Below are 19,158 nucleotides of genomic sequence, written 5' to 3'. Positions count from 1 at the left end.
GGCTTGATAAAAACAAATTATCATTAAATTTGAATAAATCTAAACTTATGTTATTTGGAAATAGTAGTTTAAATACAAATGCAAAGATTCAAATAAATGGTGTTGATATTGAAAGAGTCAGTGAAAATACATTTCTGGGGGTAATAATAGATGAAAAACTTAACTGGAGAGCCCACGTAAGATATATTCATTCCAAAGTATCACGTAGCATTGCAATACTAAACAAGGCAAAGCAGGTATTCGACAGAACATCCCTTCATATTCTATACTGTTCACTGGTTTCACCATACTTAAGCTATTGTGCAGAGGTCTGGGGCAACAGCTATAAAACCACATTACATTCACTTTTCACTCTTCAAAAAAAAGCAATTCGAATCATCCACAATGCAGGTTATAGGGAACATACAAACTCACTATTTTTGCAGTCTGAAATATTGAAAATGGATGATCTAGTGAAATTCCAAACAGCACAAATTCTATTCAAAGCAAAAAATAAAGAACTGCCAGGTAATATTCAGAGTATGTTTTTTTTTGAAAGAAGGAAGCTATAATTTAAGGGGTTTTTGTAACTTCAAATCAGGGAAGGTACGTACTACAAGAAAAAGCTTTTGTGTTTCTGTTCATGGGGTGAAACTATGGAACAGTCTGAATATGGAATTAAAGCAATGTCCAAACATAAAACTGTTCAAAAAGAGTTATAAAAATATGATCTTCTCGAACTATAAAGAAAAGGAAAATATTGAAATTAAGTGAATGTCTCTATTTAAAAAAAAAAAAAAAAATTCATGATGTAATATTATAGTATGAAGTATATCAGAAATCTGTTCACTATTTCTATTACAAATTATATCAGTAAGGAAGCTGACTAAATATTAACTGATAATTTATGGCAACGGGGTGGGATTAAATAAGTGTTTACTTCTTCCCACTCCCTTTCAACATGTAAATTAATCAGAATGTTTTGGGGGTTTTTTGTATGTATTTTGTATAGTGTATATATATATATATATATTTTTTCTCTCTCTTATTTTCTTTTCTAAATGTACCTGTATATTGTTCACATGTTGAAATAAAAAGGAAAAAAAAAAAAATACAAGCGCGCTCATGCTCACAGGTGTACACACGGGTGCTCACACACACAAACTACACCCTTTTTGGCTGCTACCTCAAAGCACACTGTGCGCTGTCGATCTTACGTGCTGCACAATAATATTCAATATTTAGTATTTACTGTTATAATCCCATAGATCATCCCGATGATGTTGTTTATTATATTGCTCTGTTTTTTTTTTTGCTTGTTTTCTCTTTTTTCTTTCACAACAGGTGATCCAGGTGATTGACATATGTATTTTTTTGTTTTTGTTTTTGCCCTTTATCACCGTTCCTCTTCCCCGCTGTTTTTCTTTCCCTACCTCTCTCTTTCTCCCTTTTCTTTCTCCCAGAAATGTCTGTCCCGTGTGCAGCAAGTGAAAATAAAATAGAATAAACAATAAAAACAAAGGTCAATCAAATGGACCAATATGGCAAGGCTGGAATGGTCCATTTGGTAAAGTAAATCCGTTGGGCATCTTTCTTTGCCTTTAGACAATAATTCTGATGGCAAAAGAGCCAAACGGGACAGGCCAAAAAAAAAAAAAAGAAAAGAAAAAAAACAGTAGTGGAGCTATGTAATCATAGTTAGGGTTACAGAGCTGTATTTATGGTTATGGGGTTAGGGTTTGATGTGTTGTGTGATGGTGTTTTCACATTGCAAAACTATAACATCAGAACAACTGATTTATTGAGAAGAATCAGGAAGTAAAAAACCAACAAAAACCTGAGAGTCTGAGCGTCTGAATGTGGGTGTTAACACTAGAAATTCACACAAACACACATGGAGTGGTGCTCATTCCCGCACTTCTACAAGCCTAAGCAGTGAAAGTGTCATTTGAAAGCTGTGTGCAGGCAAGATAGGACCCAATGTTTGTTGTTCTGTACTTTGGTTAGCCCTGTGTGTTTTTAAAGTGCTATATAAATAAACTATGATGATGGTGATGATGATGAAAGTGAAGACTCACAGAGGCAAACGTGAACTAAAAACTCAGCTTTTATTACTGGATGGCAAAAAGAACAGAAAACTAAATATACTGGAAATAAAAACAACTTAACCAGGTGGACAGGCAAAACACAAAGCACGGGATGAGGGAAATCACAACACCAACCAAGGCAAGCACAGGGCTTAAATACACAGATGGAACAATCAGGTTATGGGAGGCAGGAGGGAAACACAGCTGAGCCAAATCAGGCCTAGCAAGACAAGGGAAGCAAAACTAGAAACACTGACCTGAGACACGGACTTTCAAAGTAAAACAGGAAACATAACACACAGAGACGCAGACCTGACAAGCGGATACAGCTGACAGGGGAGACAGAGGAACGCAGAGACAGAAACCAGAAGACTAAAAACTCTAACATAGAACCCAAAACACTAGAAATGATAAATAATGACAAAATCAAAGTTCAATTATAATGCAAAGCTCAAAACACTGGGTCAACAACCAGGTATCCTAACAGAAAGAGTCAGTTTCCCAGCACACACCTGGGTTTTTTCCAGGTCAGGTAAAATAAATGTCACATGTTAAACTACATTTTACCAGAAGTGACATTCTGGTTGGACCTGAGACGTTCCTGTGGTCAGGTAAAGACTCTAAGAACACTTTGACCAGCATTGAGGCTCCAGATGCACCACAGTCCACATTCAGCCCATCTCAAAAAGCCTTGATCAAACACAGAGCTTCCAGCAGCTTCTGCTTTTGCTTCCAGCTGACAGACAGAAGCAGAACCAGACCCAGGTCCACAATCAGGATCAACTACTGGGAACCAGCATCAGTCCTGGGGCACAGGCAGCGAAAACGAGGAGATGGGTCATCATTAGAACAGGTCTGACTGCTTTAAACCAGGAAATCTACTCACATGTTCGTAGCCTGAACCAGCTGCAGTTAAATTTTTTTCTCAAATAAATTGATATAAAGCTAATTCATGTTTTTAATCCATCATTTGTATAGTTAAAAGATGTTTACAATTTATACAGGGCTTGGTATAAAGGTGTGTCGCGCTCTGACCTCGGGCCTTCCACCTATAGTAGATGAATCCAGCCAGAGATAAGGTCAGACCCAGGATCAGTCCTGTCAGAGAAGAGCTGATGTTGATGCTTTTAAAGCATTCATGTCTTTTGATGTTTGAGCTGATAAATAGTAGGTCTGAAATTTCTAGATTATTACATAGTGCCTGTTCTACATCTAGCCAGGGCTCATCTAAGAAGGTGTGTTTAAACCATCTAGAGATGAACTGAAGCCTGTTGGCTAAAAAATAGTGATTAAAGTTAGGCAGATCTAATCCTCCTTTATCCTTGGTCCTTTGCAATGTTTTTAAGCTGATACGTGGGGGTTTGTCTTTCCAAAGGAATTTAGAAATACATGAGTCTAGAGATCTGAACCAATCTTGTGATGGCTTATTTGGGATCATTGAAAACAAATAGTTTATTTTTGGCAAGACCATCATTTTTATAGCGGCAACCCTTCCCATGAGTGATATGGGTAAAGATTTCCATCTAGCCAGATCGCTTTCTACTGTCTTTAAAAGCGGGATGTGGTTTAATTTAGTTAATTCTGAAAGCTTAGGAGAGACATTAATACCTAAATATTTTATATTTCCAGATTGCAGTGGTGTAGGAGAAGAATTATTGAAGGAGCAATTAATCGGAAGAACTGTAGATTTTGACCAGTTGATTGAATAATCTGAGACTCTTGAAAAGAATTTATCAATTCAATCACCCCAGAGATATTGGTTTGTGAGTTTTGGAGAAAAAGTAACACATCATCTGCATAAAGGCTGATTTTATGTTCTACATTCTTGCATTTTATGCCCTTAATTACTGAATTCTGTCTAATTGCTGCTGCTAGTGGCTCAATAAAATTGCAAACAGTGAAGGGAGAGTGGGCATCCCTGCCTGGTGCCCCTCAGGAGACAGAAGCTGGAGGATGTTTGATCATTTGTTCTGACACAAGCTGTTGGGGAATTATATAATATTTTTAACCAGTTTATGAAAGAGGTTCCAAAACCAAATTTGTGTAAAGCTGCAAATAGAAATTTCCAGTTAACTCTGTCAAATGCTTTTTCTGCATCAAGAGACAATATTATGGTTTCAATGTTTTTACTGTATGAGTAGTCTGTTAAATTAAGTAATCTACGTGTATTTGTTGATGAGTGCCTACCTTTTATGAAACCAGTTTGGTCAGGATGAATTAAGAGGAGGGTTATTTTCTCTAATCTCTTTGAGAGAGCTTTGCAGATTATTTTAAGGTCTACATTTATAAGGGATATTGGACGATAGCTTGAGGGATATACAGGGTCTTTGCCTGGTTTTAGTAAGAGACTGATATTTGCAGAGTTCATATTTGATGGAAGTCTGCCATTTTCTTTGATTTCCTGCAACATTCTGTAAAAAACTGGTGCTAGAATCGTCCAGAATTCTTTGTAGAATTCTGCAGGAAAGCCGTCTGGACCTGGAGCCTTATTATTAGGCATACTTATCAGGGCTTCCTGGAGTTCACCTGGCGTCAGTGGCGAATCCAGTGCCATTGTTTGAGTGTCTAATAATTTTGGGAGAGTTATGTTGTCCAGAAACTGATCAATTTCGTTTTTAGATGGGTTTATTTGTGGTGTATATAAAGTTTCATAGAAATCCCTAAAAATTTTGTTTATTTTTTAAGATCATATATTGTATTCCCAGATAAATCTTTAACAGCACATATAGTTGTTTTTTTCTTTATTGATTTTAACTGGTTAGCAAGAAATTGTCCGGATTTGTTACCGTGTTCATAATTTTGCAGGCGAAGTCTTTGTACTAAGAATTTAGTCTTTTATTAATAATTTCATTTAATTCTAGTTTTGTTTTGCGTAAATTGTTTAATATTTCTTGATCTTGGTGTGATACATAGGCTTTTTCTAAGGATTTGATGTTTTTTCCAGTTCTTGAATATTTTTGTTTTCTTCTTTCTTCTTATGCGATGAGAAAGAGATTATTTTACCTCTCATCACAGCTTTCCCTGCTTCCCAGAGGACAGATGCTGATGTTCCAGGAATGTCATTAAAGTCTAAATATGAAGTCCATTCTTTTTTTAAAGTATTTGATAAACTCTTCATCTTTGAGCAGCGATGTATTAAATCTCCAGTTTTTACTTGGTGTGGTATTATTCTTCTGCATTAGTGTTAAAGATACAGGAGCATGATCGCTGACAGCTATAGGATGAATCTCAGTGTCTGAAATGTCACTCAGCAGTGAGCTGCTGACCAAAAAATAATCCAGACGAGAGTAGGAGTGATGAACATGTGAGAAGAAAGAATATTCCTTACTGTTAGGGTGGAGGGAGCGCCATGCATCGCAAAGACCAAAGTCGCTCATATACTGTTTGATTATATTTGTAGACTGCCAATTACGCTGAGTTCCTGCTGTATTGAGCCTATCCATTTCTTCATTTAGTCCCATGTTGAGGTCTCCCCCAAGAACAATTGTGCAATCTAGGTGTTCAGAGAGTGCACTGAAAAAACCGTGAAAGAATGAGGGGTCATCAACATTCGGACCATATATACTTACAATACCTAGCTTTTGGTTAAGTATAGATAGTTTGACTATTAGGAATCTGCCCTCTGGATCTATAACTGTATCGAGTACTGTGAAATTAATATTTTTATGTATTAGAATTGCTACTCCTCTTTGTCTAGAATTATAACAGGCTGAGAACACATTAGGAAACTCAGGTGTTTTAAGTTTATTCAAACCTGTGACAGGCATGTGGGTTTCTTGTAATAAAACAACGTCTGCCTGTAGTTTTTAAGTTGGTTAAGTATTTTAAACCTTTTTCCCTAGAGCCAGCTCCATGCACATTCCATGAGACAAACCTTAGCGTGCCCATAGTTGTGTGTTTGTGGCTAATGACATATGCTGTGTGTCTTGCTTAGACGAGTGAGGAAAATGGAAACACATCTTTTTTTTTTTTTTTTTTTTTTTTTTTTTGTAAATAAAGAGAAGAAAATGCGCAGCGTGAAGCTCCATAGGTCTGACTATGTGTGTGCATAATAACTAAAATGAGCAAATGTGTGCGTGTGTGTCCTATATCTGTGTGCACTGTGTGGCTGTTGTAAATGTGTTGCCTTTAAACGCATGTGTGTGCGTGATCGTGCAGAGTGAGCATGCAGAAATAGACAGTGTGGCTTGTGGATGGATAGGGAAACAGGTGATCGACATAGTGAAAGAAAAGAGAAGCAAGGAAACCAAAGAGCAAGGTGAGGGACAAGAGAGAGAGAGGGAAAAAGAAATAAAAACGGAAACATTCCAGTTACAGCATTGGCGGAGAGTGACGGTGACGTTATACTAAATTAGCAAACTGATATTACATAGTTAAGCAAAAGTTAATACAAGAAAGTGTGAATGAAGAGAGTAGCGTAGCGGATTCTTATCTGGTGTGCGGTCAATACAGCCATGGAGTGATGCCGGGGTCGCGGTAGAGCTGTCCGTCCACGTAGAGCCGGTCCACGGCGATGACAGCCCGGGAGCCTTTCTGAATAAAACTACGTCGGACTGGGAACAGGGCCCTGCGTCGTTCCAGGATCTCTCTGGGGAACTGGTCGTTCACGCTGAAGTCCGTTCCTTTCAGCTCTCTGCCACGACTCTTCACCTGCTCCTTCTGCTTAAAGTGGCCGAATTTGGCCACAATAGGACGCTTGGTCTCCGCTTCCTGTCTTCGGAGCCCGATGCGATGTACTCTTTCAAACCCTATGTTTTCACCGTGTCCTCCGCAGCTTCAGGTGGATTTTAATGAAGCTTCTCACGGTCGTTTCGGGTCCTCTCCGGCAGACTCTGGAATGCCAGAAAACACAAGATTATCTCTCATGCTACGGGCTTGTAAATCCATAACGGTCTCTTTTATTTTTTATTTTCTATGTTTAATTGGGTCACATTTTCGGTTAGAGATTTGACCGAGTCCCAGAAGCGTGGCGTTTTCTGCAGCAAGCGTTTCCACCTGCTTCTGGCTGAACTCCAGGGATTCTTTTAGAGATTGAAATTCCCGGTGTAAGATCTCCACCAGGGACAGCCTCGCATCAAAACTGGACAATCGCTTATCGATTGATTCCAGGATGTCGACGATATCTTTGCCGGCAGGCGATGTTGTGCCGGGGGAATCTGCCTGGCGATATCTTTTAGATGATGGCGTCTCAGTTTTGGCCGGGGAAGATATGCTCTGGGCCTTCTTCATCACTAAATCTTCGTAGCACCGGTCGATGTATTCTTGGAGAGCGTCTAAACTCTCCTCGTTGTCCTCCAGGGTGTTAGAGATGATAGGACAGATGTTGTTAGTTATATGACAGTTGGTTAGTTTATTTGGCAATACTGAAGATTAAAGAAACTTTGTTAAATTCTAGGCTACCATTCGTTTGTTTTGTTTTTTTCCGCCAAATCTCCGGCGTCTGACGTCACCTACAACATGGGTCCTTACCTTACCGCCGTCACTTCCGTCACTTACCTTGTATTTATAATGAGACTAAATTACACACAGGTAAACTTGTCTAATTTGGTTGGCTTCTAAAGGCAATTGATATCACTGGATTTTGTTTGGGGGTATCAGAGTACAGGGAACTGAAAGCTAATCAACATGACACTTTTCAGATTTTATTTGCTTAATATTCTGAAAACCATGTCAATCATTTTCACTTTACAGTTATGTGGTACTTTGTGTTGGTCTGTCACAGAAGATCTCAGAAAAAATCCATTTACGTTTGTTGTTGTAAAGTGACAAAATGTGTGAAAGTTTTTCAAGGTACTGTAGGTCTCATTCTTCTTCTATGGTAGAGCAGCCTGGGCAGAGTAAGACCCAGCTTTAAAATGCTGACATCTGTTAGCACAAATGACTGTAGAAAACATCGGTTATTGCAATAGCACTTATTTTTTTGGAGGGGGGGTGACAGAGATGGTAACTTTACTGATAAATGTCATGTGACAACCTATATAAGTGATGTCATTATGGGATAATGACATCACATATATTTAGAATCTTACCACCACTTTGATCCTTTGATCCTTAAATCCATAACTAGGGGTGAAAAGTGACGACTTTTATTCCATTAACTGCAGCAATTATGTTTGCAGAATTGAAACAAGTATTTTGAAACATCTGGATCCTTTTCGGAGTAACTGTTTACAGATTCCAACATGTCTCAGAGAAAACAACCCTACAGATTTCTAAGGTAAGTTTTCTTTCTTTTTTATGTTGTTCTTGTGGTTTTTGTCCTCAGATGAGGTTTGATGACAGGGATTGAAACTTGATAAATTGTCCAAGTAAAAAGATACCGGCATCCACAAATGTCATGTGACACCCTAACTGGCTTACGGGATAATGACGTCACATATATTTAGAATCTTACCACCAATTTGATCCTTTGAGCCTTAAATCCATAAATAGGGGTGAAAAGTGACGACTTTTAGTCCATTAATCGCAGCAACAAGTATTTTGAAAAATCTGGATCCTTTTCTGAGTAACTGTTTACAGATTCCAGTTTTTTCTTTTTTCTGTTGTTCATTAACAGAAAAAAGACTCACACGTCTGCCATCTCCTGTAACCCAGCATGTTTCTAGGGTTTGTTTTCTTCTTTTTTTATGTTGTTCTTTCAGTTTTTGTCCTGAGATGAGGTTTGAAGTGTTTGTGGTGCAGCTGGTCTGTCTCGAGAAAGTGCAGGCTGCACCCACCTGTAACCAGTGTTGGGCAAGTTACTTTGAAAAAGTAATTCATTATAGTTACTAGTTACTTCTTCAAAAAAGTAACTGAGTTAGTAACTGAGTTACAATATTCTAAAAGTAATTAATTACTTGAAAAGTAACTATTGCGTTACTTAAAAAAAGAGAAGTTTGGGTCCAGGGTATAATTGGCCATTTTTAACTACTTTTGATTTTCCCTCCACATTTTACCTTTAAAAACTATCTTCCTTTTCAGCACGACCTCACGTGTCTGATTTACAGTTATGTTTTCATTTTTACATACTGTATAAACACAATTGATCTACAACCAGACAAATAAACATAAAATCTGAGAATAAAAAGGGTTGTTTTTACTATTTCAACCACAAACATTTTTAATGAATCATATTTCATAACTTTAAATGCAAATATAATTGTCCATTTTAAAATCATATGCACAAGTTTTTCAAACAAAGTTATTTGCAGCCATTTACCTTTTACACTTTTTAAAATAACCATCTCAAACTATTTACAGAACAATCAGCTGTTCTGTATCAAATCTGATGCCACACAAATTATTTGTGCCACTCCAAAAAATAATTTCTGTCCACTATGAGATAAAGGAGAACAACAGCCTGATACCTGCAGGCCTGACAACAGGAGATGTATCACTCCTGTAACACCTGTAACATTCAGCAGCCGCCTCATTGTTCTGACACACACAACACAACTATTGACTACACTACACACTAACTACACAAGATTTGTAGAGGGTTTCTCTGAGAAGGGGGAGGCAGTGAGGCCTGGGGGAGGTCAACCGATATAAAGCGTGGACCTCTGCTTTCTTTCACACGCCTGGTGGGCAGTGCCACCCTGTCATGAGGGCTGGCCAGACTTTCGGAGTCTGAGGGAGGGACACCCGTATAACGGGTGGAAAGGCATCCCGGACCAATGGTGAAGCTGGCCAATTGCGTAGTCAGAGCAGCTGGCCGGTCAGAGTGATCCCCCCCTCCAATCAGGACACGCGATTGTGAAGGAAGTCAGAGTTTAACCCCCCCAAAATTAGTGTCCGGGCCTGGGCAGAAGAATAAGAACCCTGGGCCTGGACAAGCGATCGTGAAGGAAGTCAGAGTTTAACCCCCCCAAAATTAGTGTCCGAGGCTGATATTACACGCTAAGCAACACCGAGTAAGTTTAGAGTGCATCTCTATAACTGTACTTCTCCGCCGCTCAGTGGGGCGTTGTTCGTGGCCGCTCAGTGGGGCTAAAATTCGCCGTCTTAGTGGGGCGATGTACAAAACCGCTCAGTGAAGTTGTTGTACAGAAGCATTAAGTCGCAGAGTTGCGCAGTTCGAACTTTTGTTTGGATCGCCGTCTTAGTGGGGCGAAATGTAGACCGCTTTGTGGGGTCCGCCGCTTTGTGGGGCATTGAGAAGTTCCACGGGGTCCAGATGTGCTGGACAATAGGCCTATTTGTTGTTGTTGTTGTTGTTGTGTTGAGTGTGTTTGTCTGAGTAAGTGCGGAGTAGAACACGTGGTCTGTGACGCCGACTGTTGTTGTTATCATGGGTTCCCGAGCAAGTAAGACTGCCTCACAGGGAGACAACACATTTTTGCAAGAATTTACTCCCAACAGTGCGAGGTATTTATATTCTCATAACTGTCATGAGCGTAAATTGGTTGCGGGAGAATCTCAAATGTTGGAAGTTTTCAGAAAACACAGCAGCCTTGAAGAGCGTGCAGAGAAGGCCAGCCCACATCAGCAGCAGTTAAGCTCTGGTGAATGGCTTTCACCCACCCATTGCTGATTTCATGCCCGTCAAAACTGCCAATACACACATGTTTAGATTATTTTTTTAGCTTGCCCTGATCAACACTCGTGTTTCTTCTCTGGGCTCATCTGGACAAAAACACCTTTCTGTGTTTGGCTCCAGCCTCATTGTGACTGACAGGAAGTGTGTTATCCATGAGCTTCTTTGTTTCCTGCTGTGTTTCCTGTCTGTGGACAAACACGAGTGTTTCAGCTGAGGACTTGGTTCCTTCCACCTGTCCATACAGGACATCACGCTGTCTTTTCTCTTTAAATGCAGCTCCAGGTCCTTCCACGTGCTGCTCTGTATTTGTGCAGTTTGTAGTGTGTCCTGGGAAACGTAGCACACATGGTGTTCTTCTGCTGTTTCCTCCTTTCACTGAGTGTGAAACACTGACGCTGTGCTGTTGTTGACAGAGCTGATTCTAGCTGCAGCTGGACTCTGTCATCTAACTGAATGTGTTGGTGCTGATCACGGGGCTCTGAGGGGGGAGCAGCAGGAGGACTCTGGATGCTGACGTCAGTGTATCTGTGGAAGCTCACACAGCGTCTCTGTCATTCAATATTGTGTATATATTGTATCTATGCAAAGATGAACAGACTGTGTGTTCACTGGTCTCTGTGCTGCTGACTGCTGCAGCTCTGATGTCATCATCACTCCCTCCTCCATCCTCAGCAGTCCCAGCATGCTGCTGTGGTGCACCCCACCCTCACTCTACACCTGAGCCATAGACCACACCCTCCACCTCAATATACACCACAGTTTTCTCTGCTATGGAAATGAGATCAGGAGGAAATCATCATTATTATTATTTAATAAATGCTCACATTAATGTGGGCTTATTTGTTTCATATTAGAAACATTAGTTGAGTGTTTTAGTATAAAATGGTGAAAGTCCTCTTTTGCTCCTCCCTCACCTGTGGATGGGCGGTGCTGTTACCGTGGTGACAGCTGTGATGTGTTTCAGTGCTGCCTGGTTATCACTGCAGGAATCTTTCACATTTATTACAGGTAATAACTCTGATTTTTCTGTGTATTATGAACTAAATGTATCCTGATACACACAGAGATGGATGAGCAGAGGTCACATGATGAAAGAAAAACATGGAGTCTTTGATTTATTTAGATATTTATTGATGAATGCAAACAAACCCTGACACTGAACCATCGTCCAGCTTTCACAGAACAAACCTGATCACATGACCTGCTGACGGTGAAAAGCTCCATGGCAACAACAACAAACAGCCTCACATATGTTAACAGAGGCTGTTAGAAGCACAGAGTCTTTACAGTCTTCCTCCTGTTTGTACACAGATCTCTGCACATCTTCATCACAGTTACTCACAGACGTGCAGAGTGTGTGGATATCAAAGCTAAGTTTCCACCATGTTTGTAGTCTGTACTGGGACTCATGGAGCATCTCTCTATGAGCACTCAGTGCTTTAAACAGTGAGTCCCAGTTTAACCAGCAGCCTTCACACCACACATCACACAGACATGGAAACTTCAAACCCTCAGACTGAAGACACCATCAGAAATAAATAGATTGTGATGAAGATGAAGAACTGGACCAGTTTGCTGTGGTTTCTTCTGTTCCTGTCAGAATAAGAGTCTGGCAGCACTTTGCTCTCCTTCCACATGTTTAAGGAGGAAGTGAAGAAGAGTGAGAGAGTCGTCTTCCTCTGTGGGCCCAACATCAGGCAGCAGCCACGTATTTGTAAAAACCCAGCACACTGCTTCAGAAACACTGAGTCAGGTGACCAGAGTCATGTGATCAGTGAGGTCTTCACTCAGGACGTCACTGCTTCAGGACCTGATTCAGAGGTTTATAAGGACGTGGATCATTGGTGATTGATTGATGTTGTGTGAGAGCTGGTGAACCATGGGGAACATAAATAAAAACATCAATAAATAAAAAAAAGATGAAGAGATGAAGGAGGAAGAGAAGCAGAGTGATTCACAGGCAGAGCCTTGTTTATTTCTCACAGTTTTTTGTTGCCTTATGGTTCCAAGCGCATTTTGTTATGTTCTTTGCATTTTGTTATTATCTCATGACACTTTTTTAATCAGCTACCATCTCTCCTATGGACTTTTTAATGTCTACAGTCTCAGATCAACACAGCCCTGCCCTCCAGCACCATCAGCAGCAGGAGCAGCACCAACCCCTCAACAGCAACATTGTACCCATCAGGTAAAACATAGGCTACGTTTGCTTTGCCTCACAACAGTGATATAGTATGATGCAATCCCGTATTAGATTCTTGATGAATGTGTGTTGTTGTTATTCAGCCTGGTTCAATGTGCCCCTTTTTAGCTTTGAGCACCCGCCCCTTTAAACGTCTCTGCACGGCCCTGATAGTTATAGTTATATAGGTTATAGCATGTTATATATAAACATAGCTGAAGCAGTTTAATTTGTAGCTGCACGCTGCACTTCATATGTTTGTCCACCAGATGGCAGCACAGAGGCCTGTGTTGGAAAGCTTTGAGTAATGAAGCGTTTTCAATCCAAGCTTCAGAAAGCTTCATGTGGTCATCAAGGAACCAACCAGGAAACATCTGCTGTGTGTAAAAACACCAACACAAAAATCCAGGATGAAGACAAGAAACTCAAAGCTCGCACACAAAACAGGTGGAGCTAATTTTGTGACGTGTTTCTGTAAAAACACCACAGAAGTGAATCATCAAAGTTTCCATGTGAGCTGATGATGCTGCTGCAGAGTTTCTGTGAACCTCCTGTGACCCCGCCTCCTCATACAGAGACGTCTGATTGGCTTCATTCATTCTGCTCAGCACAGACCTGCTGCACCGTGGATCCCAACAAGAGCTCCAGTTGGATCCAGTTTGATCCAGTTTCTGCAGTAAATCTAATGACAGACCTCCAGGTGCACCTGCAGAGTCTTCTTGTTGTTTCGACCATGAACTCTGTAAAATGCAGTAATCAAACCATCATAGATCATAGATCCTGTTTGACAGATGAAGCTGTCCCTCTAAGTGTCTCTAACACAGCTTATTAAACTCACTGCAGTCTGTCCTACCTGGACATCAGGACAGACATCAGCTAGTTTTAGTGATCAGTGATTGTAGAAGAAGATGGATGATGACATATGTGTTACTGTGTCTAACTGTGAGGAACTGAAGCAAAGGCTGAGGACAGACCCTGGATTAATCTGAGGACTTTGGTGGTCCTGCTGATGTGTTCAGTCTGTGATTGGACAGAGAGCAGGGGTCCAGGATCTGATGGGATTCAAACCATCAACTGTGTTTATATCTGTCACCACAGCTTCACATTTCTTTTCTCTTAAATGAGCTTCATGGTGTTGTTCTTCACTGGTTTTGTGTTTGCTCTACACATCCTTCCACAGACGAAACATAGACACCAAAGTGGTTAAATAAGTCCAAACTCCTCTGACTGAATCAAACACTTACTGTGTCTCTTTGTCCCAGGACCTCCACCACAGCTGTTTATTAGATCAGCTATATGTATTATGATCCCTCAATACAAGAAGATTCTGCTTAGAACTGCATTCAAAACTGTTGAGCCAATACTGGTTGTGAACTGAGCTTCAGAGAAACACAACATACTGAGATTCACTGTGAAGCTTTGGGTGGAAAAAGACAGAAAAACAACATGTGGATCCTGGAATAATGGGAGCTTCCATCTTTAAAGGACTGAAGAGGAAGAAGTTTACAAGGAATCATTGAGAAGAGTTTCAAACATCAACTGATTGAATCCATGAATGTGAAAACGTGTTTGTGAGTGAAAGAGACAGACATGTACAGACTGAACTATCTGTTCAACAGTCAGAGTGTTTCTCTAACAGGAGACACTCTTTACACTCAGCACAGGGACACTGAGGAACCAGATGAATAAAACCCAAACCCAGGATACAGAGTTTGAGTGAATGTGGTGTTGAAGGTGTGGAGGTGGATCAGAGTGTCAGAGGAGACTCTGTAGAAGGACAGAGTGCCAGCAGGACAGTCCACATACACTGCTACTCCGTTACAGACTGAGGAGGAGGAGGAGGAGGAGGAGGAGGAGGAGAAGATGTATGTTTCTCTGTTATTGTGCATGACACAAACAGGACCATCATCATAACAACAGTGCAGACTCCAGGACTGATCATTGTATCCAAATACACAGTCTTTAGCATTTCCATTCCTTCTGATTTCTCTGTAACTCACTGATATATGGACCTCTCCTCTCCACTCGACCTCCCAGTAACAGCGACCAGTCAGACCATTTCTACACAGCAGCTGATGACAAAAAAATCTGTCTGGATGATCAGGATATGACTGAACCTCCTCCACACGTGTCACCTTCCTGTTGTTGTCAGACAGTTGGAGCTCTGTGTTCACTGTGTTTGTGTCGATTGTGAGTTGACAGGAATCTGATGGAGAGAACAAACACAATCCAGCTGCAGTTATTGATCCATCATCTGTTCATTGATTGACACTTTGATGATGACTCCTGACATGATGAAGATGGTTGAATGTGTGCTGCTTTGTTTTCATGAATCCCATTAAAAACACACTTACACTTCCTCAGACCTGGTCTCAACCATCGGACTCCAGCAGGCTCCACCCTGAAAGGAGGAGGGGTCAGAGCAGTCAGCATGCACACATGGACATTACATGGCTCTCACACACACACTGTTACACACTGAGCTCAAAGCTCGGCTCCACTGTTTGATTCAAAGAAATCTACATTTATTTATCAGCACATTTAAAAACAGCTTGAGCCAAAGTGCTGCACAGAGTAGAGATAAAATAGGAAACATACACAGTAATTACTATAAAGACTCGTCAGGATTGAAAGCTACAGAGTACAAATGTGTTTCCAACCGGGTTTTAAAAATGTCGAGTGTTGGTGACGACCTGATGTGAAGGGCGACTGTTCCAGAGTTTGGCTGCAGCCATCGATAAAGCTCACCTCTGTTTTTACGTCTAGTTCTGGTCAGAAGCTACTTATCTGCAGACCTGAGGGCTCGACTTGGATTATTTTTGTTAAAGAGAGATAAGATGGAGCCAATCCACTCAGAGATTTAAAGACAACAAGATCTGGAAGTGGATTCTACGACGTACTGGTAACCAGTGGAAACAGCTGGAAAAAGCTGGTGATGGGTCGTCTAGCACAGACCCACCGCTGGAACCAGACAATTGATGAGGGAGAGAACTGTGACAGCGCTGTTCCTTCACTTGACCTCAGTCGCTCTCGTCTGCTCCCTCGTAACACTGCTCTTTATTGAGCTTACATGAATATGCATAAGTTCATTAACATGTGACGTCTTACACAGGTACGAACAAAGAGTACCAGTCTGTGCATAGTGCAGGTATGTGTGTGTGTGTGTGTGTGTGTGTGTATGTGTGTGTGTGTTCCAGATGTGACCCTGTGACCCCAAAGCTGGTGCTAAGAGTCCAGTGGTCCCCCTAACAAAGGGCTCTTATACTTAAGCAGACACAGAGTAGGTGTCCTCCTACACCATAAATCAGTAAGAGAAGGTACGACCTCTCTCATGACCTTAAGGTGTGTGTACATGCCAGAGCACTCTGGAAGGCACACAGAGTCTTTACAGACTACTAAGGATCAAACCTCTATCATTATGCAATCGATTATAAAACTCATATATGAGTAAATATTTCTAAGCATAAATGACAATCAACAATATAAACCTTACAGCTGGTTTTAATAACAGAATTTATTTGTTTCTGAAATGAGAAAGAGCTATCGAGAAACACTCCTAAATCTTTAGTCCTGAACTTTTCCAGTGGGCCAAGGTCAACATTATCTGCTAATGCTAATTCTTTTCCCTTTAAGTAATGCTGATTTGAGGTGAATAAGCATTAGTGGCTAACACTAATATCCTTTTCTCTTGTGTTATAATGATGTGAGACATTAATATTGTTCTCAAACAACAGAAAGACTGAAATATTGATTCTAACAGGGCCCTTAAACAGCATTAGCTTAGCAGCATTAGCTTATCAGAGTTTCCATCATGGTCACACAAATCCTTAGCAGAGCAAAGTGGCCTACTTAGCAGTAGCTGCTCAAGTTGTAGAAAGCAAAGGGAAAACAGTATTAGCATTAGCTGCTAAATGTGCACTTGAGAACAAATTTATTGTGAATTCAGCCGTGAATGTAGAGTTTGTCATTATTTAAGCTTCCATTTCCAAATGTTAGCTGCTCCTGTCTGCCTCTTTGTCACACACACAGACTGAAATGATTCACAGCCTTGTTTCATCCTTCTGTCACTGTCACTGTGGACATACAGCATGGGAAACATACACATGGCTGACACTTTATTAGGTACACAGTGGCATCTATCTCAGGTACACCTGTGACCTAGATGTTCCTGCAAACAGATTCCTTGGAGACCCCGTACATAAATATCCATGTACTATCCAGCTAGACTAGTGTGTCTGTCCCTGAACATATTCCTGCATGTGTGATTGTTCATGTGTCATCTGCAGGAAGCAAACAGGAAGTGAGTGAAGGACACAGGAAATGTTTCCAGCTCTTCCTCCTCTATCAGACATTCTTCATACCTGAGAGTGTCCAGTCTCCAGCCTGGATCCTTCAGTCCAGCCGACAGCAGCTTCATTCCTGAGTCTCCTGGATGATTGTAGCTCAGGTCCAGCTCTCTCAGATGGGAGGGGTTGGAGCTCAGAGCTGAGGCCAGAGAAGTACAGCCTTCCTCTGTGATCAGACAGCCTGACAGACTGCAGACACACAAAACAACAATCTATCTGTCAACAATCATTTTCTCTTTGTCACATACAATAACATCTATCCATTTACAACCATTCAATGTAACTTTATTTATAAGTGACAATACCCAACAGACAACAACAGTCATCTGAAGCTGTTTAACAGTGTAAGGAAACAGCCTCCAATATTAGAGAGAAAGCCCCAACCATCAGACAATCCACTGTGAGCAGCACTTGGTGATGGTGGGAAGAAGAACTCCCTTTGACACAAAGATCCTCCCAGTGAAAACAGGCTCCAGGAGGAGCATCTACCATGACTGGTTGCAGGGTGAGGGGAAAGAGAAGAGATGAGCTCAGAGAGACAAGAACAAAACACAAACTAAGGAGAGAGAAGACAAAAGTTAAGGACATGCAGTAGTGACATATAAATCATCAGGAGTGAAAAGAGGGGAGAAGAAAGCAGAGCATCATGGGAAGTCCACCAACAGCCTGAGCCTATAGCAGCATAACTAAGGGATGGTTCAGGGTCACCTGATCCAGCTCGAACTATAAGCTTTATCAAAAAGGAAAGTTTGAAGCTGATCTTCAAAGTAGAGAGGGCGTCTGTCTCCTGAACTCAAACTGGGAGCTGCTTCCACACCCAGTCCAACATAGCCAGGCTTTCTTTGCTGCTTTGACAAAACCTCAAATCCCAGTCAGAGATGATGAGCATCATCACAGTGATGATCATTTCTCTGTTAACCCAGGCTTTCTGCTTCAGGATCTGTGCACGCTCACAGAACAAGGAGACCTTTAAACATCATTTCACTAAATGGATGGACTGAGCTCAGCCTACAGATGAACTGGTGCCAGAGATCATAAAGAACATCAAACAGTCAAATTCAACACTTTAGATGGAAATATGAGATTAATGCTGCAGACAATCATGAACCTGCTGAATTCATGAACATCAAGAATGCAGCGAGTGGTAAAATAAAGATTTGACCTCAGTGTTTCTGTCTATTCCTAACATATTCCTAACATGATAGCTGCACTTTAGAGCTCTAAAACTGGAACTGACACATGTTTAAACTCTACATGTTACTCAGTACATTCAGTTCTGACACTCGCCCACAGTCCAACAAAGGAAACATGGAGATCACATCAGTTTGTCACCAAAGTCTAATTATTAGGGCAACTTAACCTGTTATTATCTCGTTAACTCATAAATTGATTAATGTCAGCAATAATTTTAATCACAGTGTTTAAAATCATGATTATTATGAAAGTGCTCACTGGCTCTGAATATAAAGCCATGGGTCACAGGAGGGATGTTGATCAGTGCTGGCTTGAAATGGCGTCATTATGCGTCTGAGCCAATGAGAGCATTGATGGTGGGCCTAATACTACTGCAGCGCTCACATGACCCAGGACAGAAAGAAAGGGGCGGGGTCAGAAACATGGAGACAGGTACAGATCTTTGACATGTTCATTTTAAACTGTTCCAGGAGGCAGTGTTGATACAACTAAAGTTATTTGGAAGCAGAGTCAAGTTTCTTATCGTCGGAGTACTTCAAGTCTGAAGTATCACTTAAATGCATTACACGCTGTTGATGGCAGCAAACAAACCACCCAAACAAACAGAGGTGGGAGGCTTGGGCAGACTATGCAGATTCAGCTGGTGGGAGGAGTCTAGATAAACCAAAGAAAGACAAGCTAACAAACACCACAGTGAAGTGAGTAGCTACAAACTGCAGGTTTGTGTTGTTGAAGAAGTCGGTCTGAGGAACGTTCTTAGGATCAACAAATGACGGCATGTATGAGCCTCAAGACGCAGCATCACAAGAAGAACACATGAGCTGTAGAAGAAGGAGAGACTATGAAAGCCAC

General features: G+C 41.0%; 1 pseudogene; it reads right to left on the bottom strand.

The window, feature by feature from the left end:
* Nucleotides 1–14,329: 14,329 nt before the first annotated feature.
* The window catches only part of LOC120435043, a 46,705-nt pseudogene continuing 41,876 nt past the window's right edge, over nt 14,330–19,158 (bottom strand).

This window comes from Oreochromis aureus, linkage group 3, assembly GCF_013358895.1.
Source record: "Oreochromis aureus strain Israel breed Guangdong linkage group 3, ZZ_aureus, whole genome shotgun sequence".
Lineage (NCBI taxonomy): Eukaryota > Metazoa > Chordata > Actinopteri > Cichliformes > Cichlidae > Oreochromis > Oreochromis aureus.
This window is presented reverse-complemented; position numbering and strand designations above follow the sequence as displayed.